At 40.4% G+C, this 18,727-nt stretch overlaps 1 protein-coding gene across 3 annotated transcripts in view; it reads left to right on the top strand.

Annotated features, from left to right (window-relative positions):
- Positions 1–18,727, top strand: part of kif1aa (kinesin family member 1Aa) — a 503,440-nt gene that overhangs the window by 49,105 nt on the left and 435,608 nt on the right. The gene's annotated exons all lie outside the window — the stretch shown is intronic.

The raw sequence follows: 18,727 nt of genomic DNA, 5'->3' as shown, positions 1-18,727 counted from the left end.
CAATGGTGTCATGTCAGAATCCGTCTACTTGTGATCTTGGAGCTCTGCCAACATCTATCTTATACAGAGCCATGGGGCTCTTGGCTTAAAAATAGGTTTGCATTGCTGACTGCCAGAGGGAACCTGGGATTGTATTTCACACTATTGTACCTGGTAGTGAACAGTTCCTGAAGCCGTGATGATGTTAGTTCCGCGGATGATTGATAAATACACTTTACCTGGGACTGTGAAAGGAAACCGCACAGCAGCTTAAATCTGATCTTCTCAGTAAAGTAGTTTGATTTACAATTTGTCAATGGTACTGCTTTTCAGATTCTGGGAAATGTTTTGTTTTATTCACCCTTTGTTCTGCAAGTGGAATTCTATGATGAAATGGTCTGCCTTGTAGCCTCATTGCAGTGTTATGAGCCATTTTATGACAAGAAGAATGAGAGCTTGGTTAGTTAGAGCTTTATTTTCATTGCTGAGGACAACGAGATTGCTGTGCTATCCCATTCAGTGCAAAGCAGTATACTGGCAATTCAGTTACTGTAAACACAATGACTAAATGTAAAATAACATCTAAGTTATTTAGAATGACATCTCAATAAAAACTAACAACTAATAAAATTAAAAGAAATTGTGGTTGCCCCATTCACGTGTTGTGCATGCCCATGTTATAAAAACAACAATTAAATATAAAATAGCAATATTGCACATGCCCAGTATTGCATGTAGAGATTGTCCACAGTGTCTATAGACTGTGGGTGGGCAGGGGAGCATTGTTCAGTTGCATGACAGCCCTAGGGAAAAAGCAGTTTTTTAGTCTGGATGTCCATGTACATGTTTCCGTATCTCCTGCTGGGTGGGAGGAGATTGAGCAGGGATTACTGGGGTGGGATAAGTCCATCACAATTTTGTGAGCCCACCATTGACATTGTAAGTTGTAGATGGTTTCCATAACTGGTTGTTGTGTCCTAGTGATGTTCAGTGCAGTCCTGCTCACTCGCTGAAGTGCTTTTTGGTCGATCTTGTAGCTAGTGTAACGTAGTGTGAGGCAGTCTGTCAGTATGCTCTCAATTACACATTGGTAAAGGTTTGTGTTGGACCCCACCATGCCACTGGATCCCGGAGGGGATGTTGAGAGGGTGGGACTGGGCCTGTGCAACCCCCTACTCACCTAAAATCCATTCACGCACACGCTGTTCCTTTCTGAGGAGTGGGGTATCTAACCTCATTAACTGACTGAAAGGAACCATTATTATCCTATGGGATGGGTAGCCAGAATAAGAAGAAGGTAAAAGTTTACCAGTAGCTTTGGGGGCAGATTTGCTCTCTTTAAACTCCTAAGATAGTATAGGTGCTACTGAGCCTTCCCTATTATCAAGGAGGTGTTGGTGGTCCAAGAGTGCTCCTCTGTGATGTTCATTCCCAGGAACTTAAAGCTGGAGACACTTCCCACTGCTTCACCGTTTATGAGTAGTGGAGCTTGTTCATACCTTCTTGACTTCCAGAAATCGATAATCATTTCTCTTTTTAATGTTGAGTGAAAGCTTATGGTTATTGCTGTTTTGTTTTTATTTGTAATTAATCCAGTCACTGTGGCATTGTCTGCAGATTTGATGATGGAGTTGGTGCTATAGGCAGGGGCACAGTCATGGATGAGGAGAATGTAAAGGAGTGGACTTAGTACAGGACCCTGCCGTGCACCAGTGTTCAGGATCGGGGGTTGATGTGAATTGTCTAGTCTGACTGTCTGGGTGCGATTGGTAAGAAAGTCCAGAATTAGTTCACAAATCACTCCAGCAGACTCAGGAGGAAAGCAATCAGCATACCTGTTCAACCCGCTGCCATCCAGCAAAAGGCTCAGGACACTAAAAGCCAGAACAAATAGACTGAGGAACAGCTGTGGCCTCCATCACACCACTCCCACAGAACAATGACTGAAACTGTGAGCACACAGACGCACACACAAGGACTCAAATACTTTTACTAACGGCACTTTGTGCATCACTGTGATATTCTGGTGCTGCTGCAACTTATTTTCTGCCTCTTGTCTATTGAATACTGTTTTTCTATTACTGTCTTGTTTTTATCTACCGCTTTATTTAATTGCCTGAGAGGAAGCCAAACAGAGTTTCATTGTACCTATGTATAATGACAATAAAGATCATTCAGTTCAATTCAATTCAGATTAATGTATTGAGTTCCAGACTGTGTAGCTTAAAGGTCAGCTTGTGGGTGAGTATGGTGTTGAAGGCAGAAATGTAGTTGATAAAAAGCGTTCTGGCATAGGTGTCCTTATGCTCCAGTTGTAAGCTGAGTGGCACAGTGGTGTGGCTAGTACAGCTTTGGCCCTGGCCTTGGACACTGTCTGTGTGGAGTTAGGATATTATTTCTGTGACTCTCTGGGGCTTCCTGTGGGTGTTCCAGTTTTTTCCCATGTCTGAAAGGCAAAACAATGATGGCTTAATTGGCCACTGTACATTGTTCCTGTTGTGTTGGTGAGTGATAGAATCTCGGGGGGTGGGGGTGGAGTTGATTTGAATGCAGGGAGAATACTATTGGAACAGTGTTGGATTAGTGTGCATGGAGGCTTGGTAGTTGGTGTAAACTCTGTGGGCTAGGGGGCTGTTTCTGTGCTAAATGACTCAATGCACAGAGCAACATTATTGGATTTCCCCAGTAAAAGCTGAAACTGACGTTGTTGGTGTTAGCCCAGTGACCACTGTTCATTGTTGCAGACCTCACAAGTGAGGCAGAGCAGGTATGATCTTCACAACCAATGGTTAAAGGCATCATAGAAACAACACACTTCTAGCTCCAAGAGAGTATTGTTACTAAATGAAGGAATGCCACACTGTTGGGAAGGGCTGGTAGAGTGCTCCCAGAGGGTCACTAAGGACCAAGATGATTTGATGAAGAACTGTGCCAACGAGTCACATGTTCTTTGTTGCCTCCAGGGCAAAACAAGCTGCTCCTGACAGCATGTTGCCAGGGAGATTCCATTAGGGCTGAGCATGCTGACTAGAGAGGTATGCACTTTGGGGGAGTGTGCAGTACAGTATGTACATGCCCATTCCATCCTACCCCTACCTGTGAGCTGGAGCAAAAGCAGGTGAAACCCCTGCACCTTGGGCGATCTGAATGATCTCTTTAATGCAAGAATGAACAGCAAACTCTGAGATGTGGCTGATATCAATCAGCCTGGAAAAGCCTTGAGGCTAAGTATCTGAAACTGCTGCTGGTTCTGATCTACATGTCTACACCGGCAAAGTAGTCAAGATGCAAATATGAGGCTGTACTTCAGATCAGAGAAGGTCAGAAGTCTATGTGAGAGAAAGAATGCAATTTTAATAAATGCAAACAACAGGAATTCTGCAGATGCTGGAAATTCAAGCAACACACATCAAAGTTGCTGGTGAATGCAGCAGGCCAGGCAGCATCTGTAGGAAGAGGTACAGTCGACGTTTCAGGCCGAGACCCTTCGTCAGTTCACTCTTCTGTGAATAATATGAGATTAATAAGAGCTATTTTTCCTCCAGAAAATAAGCAATGTTTTGTTTTGTCCTGGTCAGAAAAATTTAAAATCTCACTGCAAATAAATGTTGCATCTTCCACTGCTGTTGATGTTATTTCAAACATTTCTGTGGGATAAAAATTGTAAAGGAGATTGAAAATACAACTGAAAAATTAAGTGGTAAGTTTCTCAGTTACAACTGGATCCAGAAAATGCTCGATGCAAGCTTATCTGATCTTAAACAACACAACTCGGAGCGATGTGAACAAATCGGAGCTATGCTTGTATTTTGAATTGGTGATTCAGGCAACCCCTGTGTTACGATGTGGTGGTGTTCCTACAAACTTGACTATATTGCGATTTTCTATAACACGCAGTTGTGTCATCCACACACACAAAGAACAGTGAGGTGGAAAAAATACATTTGCATTGATTTACCTACTTTTTTTATTACATAAATTCTGTGAGACTCATTTTATTCCATATCTTAAATGTTGGGTGGTATTTTGTCTTATGTTTCGTCACTCCAAAATATAAAATTAATTGGAAGGAAAACAAGGAAGTCTAAAATAAGAGTCTAACTTCATGTTTATCTTTAAACGAAGTGCGTGTGTATCATGTGGTAGCATCATGATGTATGCTTAATCAACAACATACTTATAAGATTACTCAAATATTACTGAAATGTTAAGTACACAGTGTTCCTCCCTGCTTAGCTATAAACTCCAACTCAGTATAGAATGCATCGCAACTATATATGCGGTATATTATATAATGCAACTACAATACAAACATCCACAACATAGTAAATTTTAAATTGTCCCATTCAGGCCTAAAGATTTAATCACTGTGGAAGCTTTCTTACTGTTATGGGATACTGTTTTTCCTGACAAGGTGGAGTACTCTGCTTGGTAGGTGAGACTTGTGGCTATGAAATAATCTTGAGTTCTGGGTCCTTCTCCATGGTGATTGAAAGAGTTGACTCTGATTCTGCAGGAAGTGTTTCTGACAGCTCTGGCCACGTTTCTGCTCGGACAATTGACTCTGCTCTCCTCAACTGATTTGTGTGTCATCTCCAGATGATATCAGACACAATCTCCACTGTGAAGGAGAGTGGTCCAATTCTATCCTGAATCTTTCCGACTACCCACTTCTGATCATCAATGTAGTCCGTCACTAGGAGAAAGACATCAAGCCTCCTTGTTAGAGGAGCTTCCAGTTTGTCTCAGCTGTTTGTCCTGCATAGTATTTCTGGGATTGGGTTTGAAGGGCACAGAGGACAACCCAGGAACAGGTTTGCTGGTGAGTTGATGGTTGTGGAGTCTGCTGCATTGCGATTATGCAAGGAGGAAATTGGCAAGCTTCTGATTCAGTGTTAGTGTAGTAGTGTGTTCTGCTGACATTGCTTACAATGTGTTCTTTAGACTCTGGACAAATCTTTCCACCAAGCCTTTACACCATTGTGGGGTGCAGATGTAATATGTCTTATTCCATTGATTTTCAAGAATGACTGAAACTGTTCTGCCACAAACTGTGATCCATTATCACTGACTAAGTGTTCTGAAACACCAGTCCTTGAGAAGAGGCTTCTCAATGCATCAGCAGTGTGCAAGGCTGTAATGGAGGCTATTAGGAACACTTCCGATCTCTTTGTATCTGAATCCACTACTAATAAGAAAGTTGTGCCCTTGAATGGTCCATGAATCCTCTGCCAGGGCATTGCAGGCCATTCCCAGAGATATATAGTGCTCCTTTTGGCATCTTCTGGACATGCTGGCATCCTAAATAGTGCATGGCGAGCTGTTCCTAGGCCACCAGACAAAGCTTTGAGCCAACACTTTCACTTTGACCCCGCCTCGATGACCGGCATGTACTGTAACTCCCCCAGCACTTCAGCTCTCAGTTTGGACGGTACAACAGCTCTGAATCCACAAGTAAGGCAACCGCTGTCAAGGGCAAGTTCATCCCAGTGCTGGCAGAAATAGCTGACCTGGGGTTTCTGCAGCACATTCCAGCCATGTTGGGGTGGCTATCTAGACCTGAGACTTCGTGGGAGCTTTTCTGGTTTCTCTTTGGATCATCTCTGTCGAGATAGGGAGATTTTGGATTTGCATTAGGGAGAATATGTCAAGATGTCCTTTTTTGCAAATTTTTCATATATTTGCTTTTCCAAGGGTAAATGGGGAAAATCCGTCAGCATTTCCACAATTAGTCGTCTTCTTGAATTCAATCTTGTAATTGTGTCCTCCATGAAACAGAGCCCATCTCCGCATTTGTGCTGCATCTGTTAGTGGAACAACCTTCTGTGGAATGAAAAAGGACACTAGATGTTGATGATCAGTAAACTCTCTCCTATACAAGTACTGACTGAAATGTCTTGCACCCCAAATCAGACTAAAAAACCTCTCTGTCAATCAGTTCATAATTTTTCTCTAGCAGTAGGGGAATGTGATGTAAAGGCAATGGGATGTTTGCTTTCATCGATCATAACATGTAACGCTGCACCTATACCATAAGGCAGGGTGGCACAGGCAAGCTTCACTGGATGATGTGGATCATAATTATTTACTTTTTTGAAAGCCGCCTCACACTTTGTCCACTGCCAATTCTTCCTGATCTGCAGTAATGAGGTCAAGGTGTCGAGCACAGTAACCAGGTTTGGCAGGAATCTATTATAGCAGTTGACAATTCCTAAAAAGCACCACAACTGTGACACGTCATCGAGATAACACTGAGAGGCTGGGCAGCCTTGCAGCACCTGGTCCATAGCTGTCTGCCAGAGAGCAGGTGCAGCTACTTCTCCAACAATAAGCCAATTATAGCGATAAGGCCCTTTGTGAGTATTTATGGTGTGAAATAATTCAGCCTCTTCTTCCATCTCCATGTGTATGTAGTCCTCAGCTAAGTCCACTCTGCTGAAGAGTTTTCCTCCAGAAAGTGTTACAGAGTTATCCTCTGTCCTGGGCAGTGGGTATTGATCTACGTTTCTGGTAACCTTAAAATCAGCACTGATCCTGACAGACCCATTCTTCTTGACTGCTGGGACCGCTGGTGATGCTCATGGGCTCCACTCAAACTTGGAAAGAATTCCTTCGGCTTTCATGTTATCTAACTCACTTTATTACGGATGAAGTAAGGAACTGGATGGCCTTTGCAAAACATGGGTGTGTTTAATACTATTTACCCTTGATATGTTTGAGCTTTCCAATGCCATCCTTGAACACTGCTGTGACATCATCCAGTACCTTTCTTAAGTCACTTTCAGTTGATTCTGTTGCAGGGGATCTGGCATGCAAATGGTGAAATATGGTTACAGCTATTTCAACTGCTCTTTTAAGTGTAGGTTGTGCTTCAGTTAGCAGTCATTTCTGAATGATTTCTTGTAAGATTTCACAAACTAAACAATCTCTCAGTGTATCATTAAACCCATTACTGAACTGACAATGCTCAGACAATCTCTTCAATCCAGCCACATACACTGAAATGGACTCCCCTCCCTTTTGATTTCACTTGTGAAACCTGAAGAATTCTGCGATCAACAATGGTTCCTGCATTATTTTCACAAAATCAGCAAAGCTCATTTCTGCTGGTTTGTTTGAAGCAGTGAAACTCCTAAGCAAAACTGTATGTTTTTAAATCCAATATACTCAGCAATTCTTACTGGCTATTCCATTTGCTTTAAAATCCTGGTCTATTTGCTCCGATCACAATATCCAGTTATCTGTTGTGTAATGGAGTGCCTCAATTTTCCCGATGTAGCAAGCCATTTCTGCTCTTTTTTATGATTATTATCACCGTGTACTCACTGTTTATGGACCCGGGCATTCTTTCCCTTTCTGCCTTTTTTTATTAAAGTTGGTCGTGTTTTCTCTGAGGAATACACACTGTGCTATTTTTTTTTAAAGCTCAAATGCCTTGCTATCCTTCCACAGTAGGTAGTCATCTCAGTAGTCATTTTAAAAATACTTTGTCAGCACAGTCATGTTTTGTAACTCCAAAAAATAAAACTATTGGAAGAAAAACAAGAGAGTCTGAAATGAGGGTCTAACTGGGTATTTACCTTTATGCAAGGCATGTGTGCATCACGTGGTAGCATATTGACATAATGCAATTCAGTTATTTTTACATATAACCCATAATGAATTATTTAAACAAAAGATGCTCAATCAACAACATATTTACAAGATTACTCAAACATTACTGAAATATTAAAATACACACCATTTTGTGAATACTGTAAGGGCGAATATTCATAACCCAAACAGACAAAATGCCCGGGTTACTTGTATCATCCGAGTATGGATTATATAAATAGCATATTGTTGATGATGTTGGTGACATCTTATGTGTGTCCTTCTCCATGTTGATGACATCCTTAATGTTGACATCATAGGGTCATCTTTAATGGTATTACAGATGTAATAACTGTTTTCTTCCTGGCTTTGATCAGACATGGTAATCAAACATTGGTGGTTCAATAAAGTGATGGACAACCTAGATGTTGTTGCAGACATCATCAGTGCTTGCTTCCACGTTGTCCACGTGATTGTAATAAAATCATGTTGCCACTCTGCGTGTTGACTTCATATCAGTACTCTGGTCTGGGAAACACCATTTTTTAACAACCAGCATTTATTAATCGTATTTCCCCTGAAAGCCAACACTCAAAGTTGTTATGATAAACCCTTTATTGCTCATATGATGGCATCGTAAATATCACTTAGTTGTAGTGTTACTAATCTTCCACAGACTCCTTTAGAGGGAGTAGCATATTGCTGCTGTAAATGGTTAGTGTCAGGAAAGTTGGGCAGCGTGAGGTAGAAAAATAATAAATGATGTTGTGTTGTCTCTCAGCGTGCATTCCCTATGGAGCTTAAAATATCACAATGCTGTTAGCTCTTGGTACAGTTCCGTGAGACCTTTGAGAGTCATGATGTAATTGTGTTTCAGTATGTGCAACTCACAGTGGTGACAAATCTATTGCCTTAGTATTGCTCATTCGTGCATGCATTCAGTTTTTAAATTCAGATACTCAGTGGGCAGTGGTTGGGTTGAATTGTTCTCCGATCTTGGCAATTTACGAGGGGTGATTGATAAGTTCGTGGCCTAACGTAGAGGGAGTCAATTTTAGAAAACCTAGCACATTTATTTTTCCTACATTTACACACTTAGTCCAGCGGTCGTGGAGCATACGGATCCCCTCTTTGTAGAAGTCGGCATCTTGGACCTCCAGAAAGTGGTCCACAGCAGGGGTGATTGATAAATTCATGGCCCAAGGTAGACGGGGACGAGTTATTAACTTCGAACTTTCTGCATAATCACTCAAAGAGTTGAACTGCACATGCATGTAACGAGAGCTGTATAACCCATCTCCTACCTTAGGCCACAAACTTATCAATCACCCCCGCTGTGGACCACCTGGAGGTCCAAGACGCTGTTGTTACATGCACGTGCAGTTCAACCCTTCGTGTGGTAATGCAGAAAGTTTGAAGTTAATAACTCATCTCCTCCTACCTTAGGCTACAAACTTATCAATCACCCCTCGTACTTGCCAAGTTTGGAGAACAACTCAACCCGACCATTAACCACTCGAGCTACACACTTTTGGAATTATTTAGTGAGCAGTCTATCTCTACTGAAGTCCAGTGCAGATTCTACTGATCCAATTGCACCATTCTTATTGTTGTTCCTTTACCATGTGTGATACATGCTCATCTGTTTCAAATGATTTCCAAGATAATGATAACAACTCCTGCAGAGATCTTTCAGGAACATTATAAAAACTCCAACTGAGATCTCACTTTTTCGTGTGGGCCAACATCCAAAGAAGCCTACATTATTATTTCTTCACTATTTTCATACATTAAAATTATGGAATCTGTGATTGTGGTTCAGAAAGCAATCTCCCTTTGCAGCCTGTCTTTTAACTTGTTGTTAATTATTGCTAGTTTTTGCTTGGTTTGCAGGAGATTAAGCTGGTTATGAGTCAGAGCAATGTTCTTGCGTGGGAGAGGAAATCTATTGTATGTAATCGTTCTATATGAAACACACAAGCCTCACAAAATGTTTGACTCTCCACTGCCCTCTGCAGTGTCCTAATGAGTTAATCTGTTGTACCAACCAGCCACGGAACGTGCTCACAGATTCATATTTCACTGAAAATGCGGCAAACTGATCTTAGGTATGTCCCGTTCTGCCACTGGGATATGCCCACCAGAGGAGATGGCAGAGTGATAGGCAATCCCTAGATGTTGGAAGTGCTCAAGTATTGTCTCTGGAACACATAAAATGCCACGAGAAAAGGCATTTTTCTGATTATTACCTACCATCTTCCTACAAATGATAAATCAGTATTTTTCCTCACTAACACCCGGAAGTAACATTGAGAAACGCTGCACCCTGGGGTTGGGGCTTCACTAACCGTCAACTAGCACTGACTAAGCTAGCCAAGCACAAAAGAATGTAGACATCAACTGTGTCTGAGATCAGATAGTGTACCAACATAAATCTTGTTTCCATAAACCTTCCTGTCACACATACATCTGTCCATAATAGAACTGGCATCAGTGACTAGCGCATGGTTCCCATGGAGGCAAACTCCTATCTTCATTATGTTATATGACACCACCACCATGCTAAAAGGGGCTGATTGTCAATATTATTGGCCCACCATCAATGAAGATGTAGTGATAACCACAAGCAATGAGGAAGGGTATCTTCTTTGGGTTTGTTTCAGGTTCAGCTGGCTATAGTTAAGGGTGTAGATCAGATTTTAAAAGGTGTACCTCCATCCTGAAGCCAGCTAAAACAGTGTTAGAGTGCAGACCTTTGAAAAATTATTGAGACTAGAATGCAGCTATCTATCCAGTATAGATGGGAATCAATTTGTAAATTACCCCTTCTTACTCTGTCACCAAGTTTAGCAGCTGCACAAACGCTTTCTATTTGCAAGTATGTTGTAACAGTACACGGTTAAGATACTTGTGTTAAACTTGTGTCAATTTTATGTCAGTATAATAACTTAAATGAGTTAACAATTGCATTTGAACTGTGAAGGCAGAAGTGTAGCCCAAGATTATATCCAATAAAAACGTGGCCGCCTAAACTCAGGATTCTGTGCCGCTAGTTATTCAATTCAGTTCCCATGTTGACATCACACACATGTACAGTTCAAGTGGGAACTTCCTCAGAGTTGCTAGAAGTGTGCATTTCTTGCCAAGAGCTGGCTAGTGAAACAAGAGCTGTCCTTTGGAAGTGTCTGGCCTATGTTTCTCATTTATTCCATCACATGGCATCTTACCAGAAAACATGCTCACTTTTTGCCTTTATTAGCTGACCTAATTGTGGGATCTCAACTTGAGCTGTAGATTTAGTACTTGAAAACAAAATAACTAATTGAGGCATTCTTACCTAGTTTGTAAAGCAGAAAACACTCTTTATTTCATTTGAAGGAAATTTCTGTGTTCTTAGTAGTGTCTGGAAAATGTTTTCCTAAAGCATTTATTTCTTTGTCTCCTCCTGCAATAGGTCTACTGAAAGGCTCTTAAGCAGAATGATTTTAGCCAGTTCCCCTGATGTCCTCAAAATGTATATTGACCATTGAATTGGTGTCCTTCTCAATGGGCAATTTACCATCTTTCTCACCCAATAAATCTTGGTCATTTAGTAAGTTTCTTGCTAAGCACCCTGCACATTGATCTGATGTCCTGTTCAGTGGAATTTGCTCATTTACATGGTAATTTCTTTGGACTTTAGCCATTTACCAGGTGTCTAGCTTTCTGGATATTAACCATTTACCAGGTATCTTGCTTCAGGGACTTTGGCCGTTACCATGTGGGTTACTCTGTGCACTATCATTAATGAACCTTGCCCTTTCTCCTTCTCTTATCTTGTGGGCTATAGATCTTCACTGGCATTTTGCAGATTGAAATGTAATATGTCTATTCTGGGCAATAGAATGCCACTTTACTTCAATAGCTTTACCTCAAGGAATGGAACTTTGGCTCATAGCATTCAGTGGAAGTATAGTGATGCACACATGCCTGTCACAGCTTCAGAGCACACCAGGAGGTTCTTGGTACTGACAGAGGTTCCTGGTGCTGTGCCAGGACTGTATAAGTATCCTGTTGTGAGTAGAGCAATTGTCTGTTAGTTTTGAGATGTGACATATTATCAGGATCTTAATGGAGAAGGTTGTCATTTACAAGTTCTTGCCAATAAAAGGCCGTAAGTACTAGGGGGAGAAACAATGTTCTTTCTGTCAGTATTCACTCTTTTCTACTGAATAGCATCATACAGCAGCAACCAGGCAATGAAAAAATCATTACCATTCACTGATAATCCACACCAGTGCAATTGAAGCAGTATTAGCTTCAACGTTATCTGGATCCCAGACAAAGAGCAAGTTACTTTTGGAGAATAGAGATTTTAGAATTAAATCTTTGAGCATTAATTGCCTGTGTTTCTTGGTACAGACTTGTGTATGAGGTCATCACCATCCCAGCCAGCGTCTGGACCAGCTCTTATTGAAGCCATACAGTATATCAGAACTTCTTTGCAATGTTCAGCATCTTTTTTTCCTTGGGTTTTCTATTTTATCAGAAAAAAAATCTGATAGCCAGCTACTTGTAGTCCAACGTATTGTTCTACCAAACTTCTCAAATTGACATTCAAAACCACTGCAATTCCTGCAAATCTGAAACAATAACAGTAAACACTGGAAAAATGTAGCAAGTTAGAGAGTGTCTGTGGAAAGAGAAACAGTTAAAATTTCAGGGCTTGACTCTTGAAGCATTTCAGCAGTGGTTTCTAATTGTCAGCATGCACAAATAATTTCATATTTTTTAGATAAACTAATGTAAGTTACATTATAGTAAATCAGCTGAGCAGCATTAGCAGCACCTGCCAAACCTGAGACATCTCCTGCCAAACCTGGGCAACATTAGCTCAGCACAAAAGAAGCGGGGAAGCCTCTAGTCCCTTGTACTATTCTGACATTCAGCAGGGTCAGGGATAACCTTCTACCTTAGTAACACTTTCCGATACTTAGCCTATATCCTTAGTAGCCACTAAACACTGGTTAGACCACACTTGGAGTATTGCGTGCAGTTCTGGTGGCCACACCACAGGAAGGATGTGGTTGTGACGGAGAAAGCGCAGAAGAGGTTCACCAGGTTGCCCTCTGGATTGGAGACTTTTACTTACAAGAAGATACTGGATGGACTGAGCTTGTTTTGCCCAGAACAAAGAAGGTTGAGGGATGACCTGATAAAATTATGTAAGATCATAAGAGGCTGAGATAGGTTTGGTAATCAATATCTTTGTCTCATAGTAGGAATAATATAAACAATGTGGCAAAGGTTCAAGGTGAAAACAAGAGTTTTTAAAAGGGTCTTCATGGTAACATTTTTTCAACTGAAAGTGCTTGATATCTGAAATGTGCTGCCAGAGAAGCAGATGGAATTAGGTACTATTAATACATTTAAAAACATTTAGACAAACACTTAAAAGGGTATGGCATAGAACGATATGGCCCTAATGCAGGCAAATGAGATTAGTAGTCATTACTCTCAGTATCATGTCCTCCAATTCTGTTTAATAATGTCTTGCCTGGCACTTTATGGAAGGACTTCTGAAAGTCTAAGTGCACCCATATCACTGGTTTGCTCTTATCTATTCCATTAATTACAACCTCAAAAATTTCTGACAGATTTATCTAACATTATTTCCTTTTCATCAATCTGTGTTGGCTCTTCCCAATAATATTACTATTGTCTTAAGTATTTTGTTCCCTCTTCCTTAATAATAGATTCAAACATTTTCAGCGACTTATGTTAGACTAACTAATCTATAGTTGCCTGTTTTCTCTTTTCCTTCTTAAATAATGGAGAAATAGTTCCTACTTTTTAAATCCTTGGTAACTTTTCTAGAATGGAGTCCCATGCGTGGAAGCCTCCGTCGGACAGAGTCGGCCATGGATGTTGCATCCTATCTGTCTAGATATGCAATCCTGGGCAGTACGATATGGAGAGCAAGCTGTTGTCCATGTAGCAAGCTCCCCCTCTCCACGCATCTGATGAACCCAAAGGCATGGCAGAGACTGGTACAGTTTGGTACCAGCAGCGTCGCAGGAATTGCCTGTCAGCATTGAACTCAATATAGGACTGCCTTAGGGACTTCAGCTCCGGATTTTTCCCTTGGGGTTCACTCCTGAAGCCTTCCCCATGAGTGGATATTTCTGCCAACCGCAGTTGATGAGCCCCCATTTGTCCGAAGTGAGTAGATTTAAGCCGTCAATAACCTGCCTTTGCCTCTTATCCTGTCAGTAGAAACATTTCCACCGGGCTTAGTAGCTAAGCCACATGTGAAGGCCAGGGCCTAGACTTGGTTGTCAGAGGCTATTTGAGGTGCACGCCATTGGGAGCATTTAATGGGTAGTGGGAGCTTATCCCCATTACCACCCTCGGCCATACAATCTCCCTCAAAAGATATGTAATTGCCAGGTCTTCTTTTTTGAATTACACTCCTAAACCATGGAACTGAATACCTGAAACAATAGGGATGCACACTTAGTTAACACTTTTAAACTCCAGCTCAAACCCAATTAATTTAACCTTGTTTTTAACTAACAGCTGTTTGTCTTTTATTTTCATGTTTGCACTTTATCTCATTGTAAAGTACTTTGAACTACATTGTCTGTATGAAAAGTACTCCATAAGTAGCTCATTATTATTATATTCCATAAAAATGATCTCGAAAATACAGGTTATTTGGTTGTCCTTATAGCTAACATTCTAAGTCAGGAATCAATCATGTGTTTTGAATCAATCTTATATTAAGATGATGTATCACTGCTGAGAACTTTTTCCTCAGCTCATTATCAGTCTACCTTCACATCAACAGACATTTCAGTTCTTTACAGCATGCTAAGTATTTCTGAAGTGTAGTTCATTGTTGTTAAATTGAGGAAATCGACATCCAATCTGTACATTGCAAACAGTAACAAGTTAAAAGACTGATTAATCTTTCTATTACTGCTGTTGATTATGGAATAAATATTGGTTGAAATGCTACAAGAACTCCATGCTGTTCTTCAAATGGCTCCATAGTGGCTATTACACTCACTTGTGGACTGAGATATCAATACACTTTAATCCCATGCTATAATTGTATGTGCAACACACACAAACTGCTAGAGGAATCTATGGAAAAAAAAGTACAGTCGATGTTTTGGGAAATGTCAACTGTACTTTTTTTCTATAGATGCTGCCTGGCCTACTGAGTTCCTCCAGCATTTTGTGTGCGTTGCTCAGATTTCCAGCATCTGCAGGTTTTCTCTTATCTATTATTGTATGTGATTATATTGTAGAATATTTCATACTAACTGTAATATTTTATCTGGTATATTTGTACTTCAGCTTGTGATTTCATGGGATTAAGCTGTTGCCAGAATTTTTGAGCGGAATACGATTTGGGCGAAATTGGCACTGAAATATTCACACAAAGACAGAGGTTTTCATATGATATAACTGATAATGAAACTGAATACATTTGAATGACAAGATATAGCTTTTAATGGAATTGAAGCCTCCACTGGATGTTGAGGACCTGGTACAGGCTGTGTATAGAGGTGAAGGAAGGACTGGTTTCTGAGAGTGAATATTCTAGGTTTGGAGTCATAGCATTATTGAAAAGTACAGCCCATGCAGTCCATGCCGAAACCATTTCTACAACCTTTTGTCAGGAAAACCTGCATTCCTAATTGTCCCACAAAAGGAATAATTTTAGTGGTATTTACAATACAATTGTAAATAAATTTAGTGGAATTTAAAATTATTTTAAATTCCTCAATGAGGCCATGCGTCAATCTTCTGAACTCATGGAATACAAGCTGTTTAATTGACCCGTCTTCATTGTTTAACACTATAACCCTGATGTTCTCTATTAATTCTGCACAGAGGTCTTTCCAGCTCAATATATGCTTTCCAAGGTGCCAAAAATCGATGGATTTTTTTTTAAGAAATGACTTAAAATATCTCTCCTTTATTGAAAGAGTTTGCTTTTACATGATTAAGCACTTGGGTGTGCACTGAGAAATTAATAGTAGGCAGGAGAGAGATCCCGGGACCAGTTATTCATTTTCCTAGATACTGTCTGACCTGCTGAGTTCCTCCAGCCTTTTGTGTGTGTGTTGCTTTGGATTGTTTAAATTGTCCTCAGATTTAAGAGTCTTCCACTACTCAATGCAATCTGTTTCTATAATATCTAACGCTTCCAATTGGCTCTTCTAACAATCTTCCCATTTCCATGAAACATGTGTATTGTATCAATTCTTTAATTTTGATTTATTATCTCTCAAAACCTGCGTTGTCACTGGGACTGCTCCTCGGCCTGAGGTTTCTGCTAAATTTTAATTTGTAGCCGGTTTAATTCATATTGCGGGTTTACCCTGGATAATTGTTTTACTGTGACAAGCTCTCTCACAAACATTACAAACAAGCAGATCCCAATTAATATCTTTCCAATTCTGAGTTAAAAGATCCACATGTGAGGAAAATGATTCCGAGATCTTGACTGAGTGTAGATGTTTTCAATCTTGTAATTTGATTCTTGTTATCTTAGCTCACTTTTGACTATTCATAGTAACCGTTAGAGATTTGTTTGAAATGTTTATTTAACTTAAAAATGTCTCTCCTTTATTGAAAGAGTTCATTTCTACATGATTAAGCACTTGGATCTGCACTGTGAAATGAATAGTAGGCAGCAGAAGGATCCCATGAATCACGAAGTCGTGCAGTGGGGAGTTTCACAGGTTTATGATTCAGAATTGCTGGGGTGGGTGATGGGGAAGAGAGCAGTTTTATTATACATGAGCAGTGGTTCACGAAAAGGTCTCACCACCACCTCTGAAGGAGCAGACAATACTGGCTCCATGACTTGAATAACTCTCTTGCTTCTTGGCAACCAGAAGCAGGAAAAGCATTCATCTTGCATTCTGTTCAGAACTCTACTCCATCAATGTTTGATCATTACCTCCTCTGAGTTATATTCTGTGTTTTACGTTGTGTATTCTTCCTGCTTGTTTGATTGCTGCTCTGCATTTGAAATCAGTTTGTTACAGAAAAGCCCTCCGCTCACCCAATGCCCCATTGTAGTCGCATCTACCCTACACCATGCAGTATCATTGTTGGAGAATATTATTGATATTGAATCTCAAACAGGCTAGTCTTTATTTTCCATTTAAAAGTTTAATAGTTATTTTGAAGGAAAGGTTTAGTAAACTGTTTACTGATTCAATCCCTGTTTTGTACTGAATGTGCCTTGTTTCCAGTGGTGATTCTCAGAGTCCAAGAATCTGTCTTTTTTATAATGTCTTGGATGAGGAAGTGGAAGGGTCATTTAGTAATTTGCAGATGACGCGAATGTCGCTGGTGTTGTGAATAGTGTAGAAAGTTGACCTAGGTTACTATGGGACATTGATAGGAAGCTGAACTGGGCTGAGTAATGGCAGATAGAGTTCAATCCTGAAAAGTATGAAGTGATACACTTTGGAGGGTCGAACTTGAAGGCATCTTGGGGTCTATATCCATGGATCCCTCAAAGTTAACATGCAGTTAATAGGGTAGTAAAGAAGGCATATGGTGTGTTGACCTTCATTAGTCTGGAGACTGAGTTCAAGAGCCACAAGACAATGTTGCAGCTCTATAAACTCTGGTTGGACCACACTTGAAATATTGTCTTCAGTTCTGGTCTCCTCAATCCAGGAAGCATATGAAAGATTTATAGAGGGTAAAGAGGAGATTTACTACAATGCTTCCTGGAATGGAGAACGTGTCTTATGAGGATAGATTGACTAGCTAGGGCTTTTCTCTTTGGAGTGAAGGAGAATGAAAGGTGATTTTATAGAGGTGTACAAGATGATAAGACGCATAGATCGAGTGGGCAGCCGTGGTGGAAATGGCTAATACAAGGGAGCATAAATTTAAGGTGATTAGAGGAAAGTGTAGGAGATTGTCAAAGGTAGTTTTTATTTTACACAGTGATAGATACGTGGAATGCACTGCCAAAGTGTAATGGTAAAGGCAGGCACATCTCAGAGACTCTTAGACAGGTACATGAATCAAAGAAAAATGGAGGTCTATTTGGGTTGGATTGATGCTTAAGTAGATAAAACATCAGCACAACATTGTGGGCCAAATGGCCTGTACAGTGCTGTACTGTTCTGCTAATTAAATCCGTAGGGTTAGCAATTTCTAGAATATAGTGCTATCATTCAAACAACAGTCAAGTTTGTGAGACAAGTTCTTACTCAGAGAGTGATAGGTGCTTAGAGCCAGGGAGATGATAGAAGCAGATGTGGTAGTAATATTTAGTCATTTTGAGAGGTATGTGACCAGGTAAAGGTGGAGGGATTTAGTTCATCTATGGGCAGATGGGATTAGTTTAAATTGAAATCATGGTCAGAATAGCCACCGTGGGCTGAAGGGCCTGTTTCTGTGCCATATTGTTCTGTAAAAAACAAGTTTATCTCTGCTCTGTACAACTGCATCTGAACCAAGCTATCAACCAGGTAGGGGTCAAGTTTGCTCAGGTAAATTCATGGTATTACTCCAGGTATGTTACTTTATCTCAGACTCCCTTGTAGGGAATGTAAGATACTGTTAAAATGTTGATGCGAATTAGTGGAGAGAGTCAACAGGCATGTTGTCTTGTGATGGAACCTGAATCTTTTTTTCAACATTTGCTGTCCTTAGAACTGGCCTTGATGTGACTGAATTCTCCTGTTTCACTATTCTAAACTTTCAGAAAGCCTTTGATAAGGTCCCACATAGGAGGTTTTAGTGGGCACAATTAGAGCACATGGTATTGGGGGTAGGGTACTGACATGGATAGAAAATTGGTTTGCAGACAGGAAACAAAGAGTAGGGATTAACAGGTCCTTTTCAGAATGGCAGGCAGTGACTAGTGGAGTACTGCAAGGCTCGGTGCTGGGACCACAACTATTGACAATATACATTACAGGTTTCCCCCGCCATCTGAAGGTGGAATGTTCCTATGAAACAGTTTGTAAGCCAGAATGTCGTAAAGCGAAGAAGCAATTACCGTTAATTTATATGGGAAAAATTTGTGAGCGTTCGCAGACCCAAAAATAACCTACCAAATCATGCCAAATAACACATAAAACCTAAAATAACAGTAACATATAGTAAAAGCAGGAATGATATGATA

The sequence above is a fragment of the Mobula birostris genome, chromosome 4 (genome assembly GCF_030028105.1).
Source record: "Mobula birostris isolate sMobBir1 chromosome 4, sMobBir1.hap1, whole genome shotgun sequence".
Taxonomy (NCBI): Eukaryota; Metazoa; Chordata; class Chondrichthyes; order Myliobatiformes; family Myliobatidae; genus Mobula; species Mobula birostris.
Note: the sequence above shows the minus strand (reverse complement) of the source record. Positions and strands in the feature narration are given on the sequence as shown.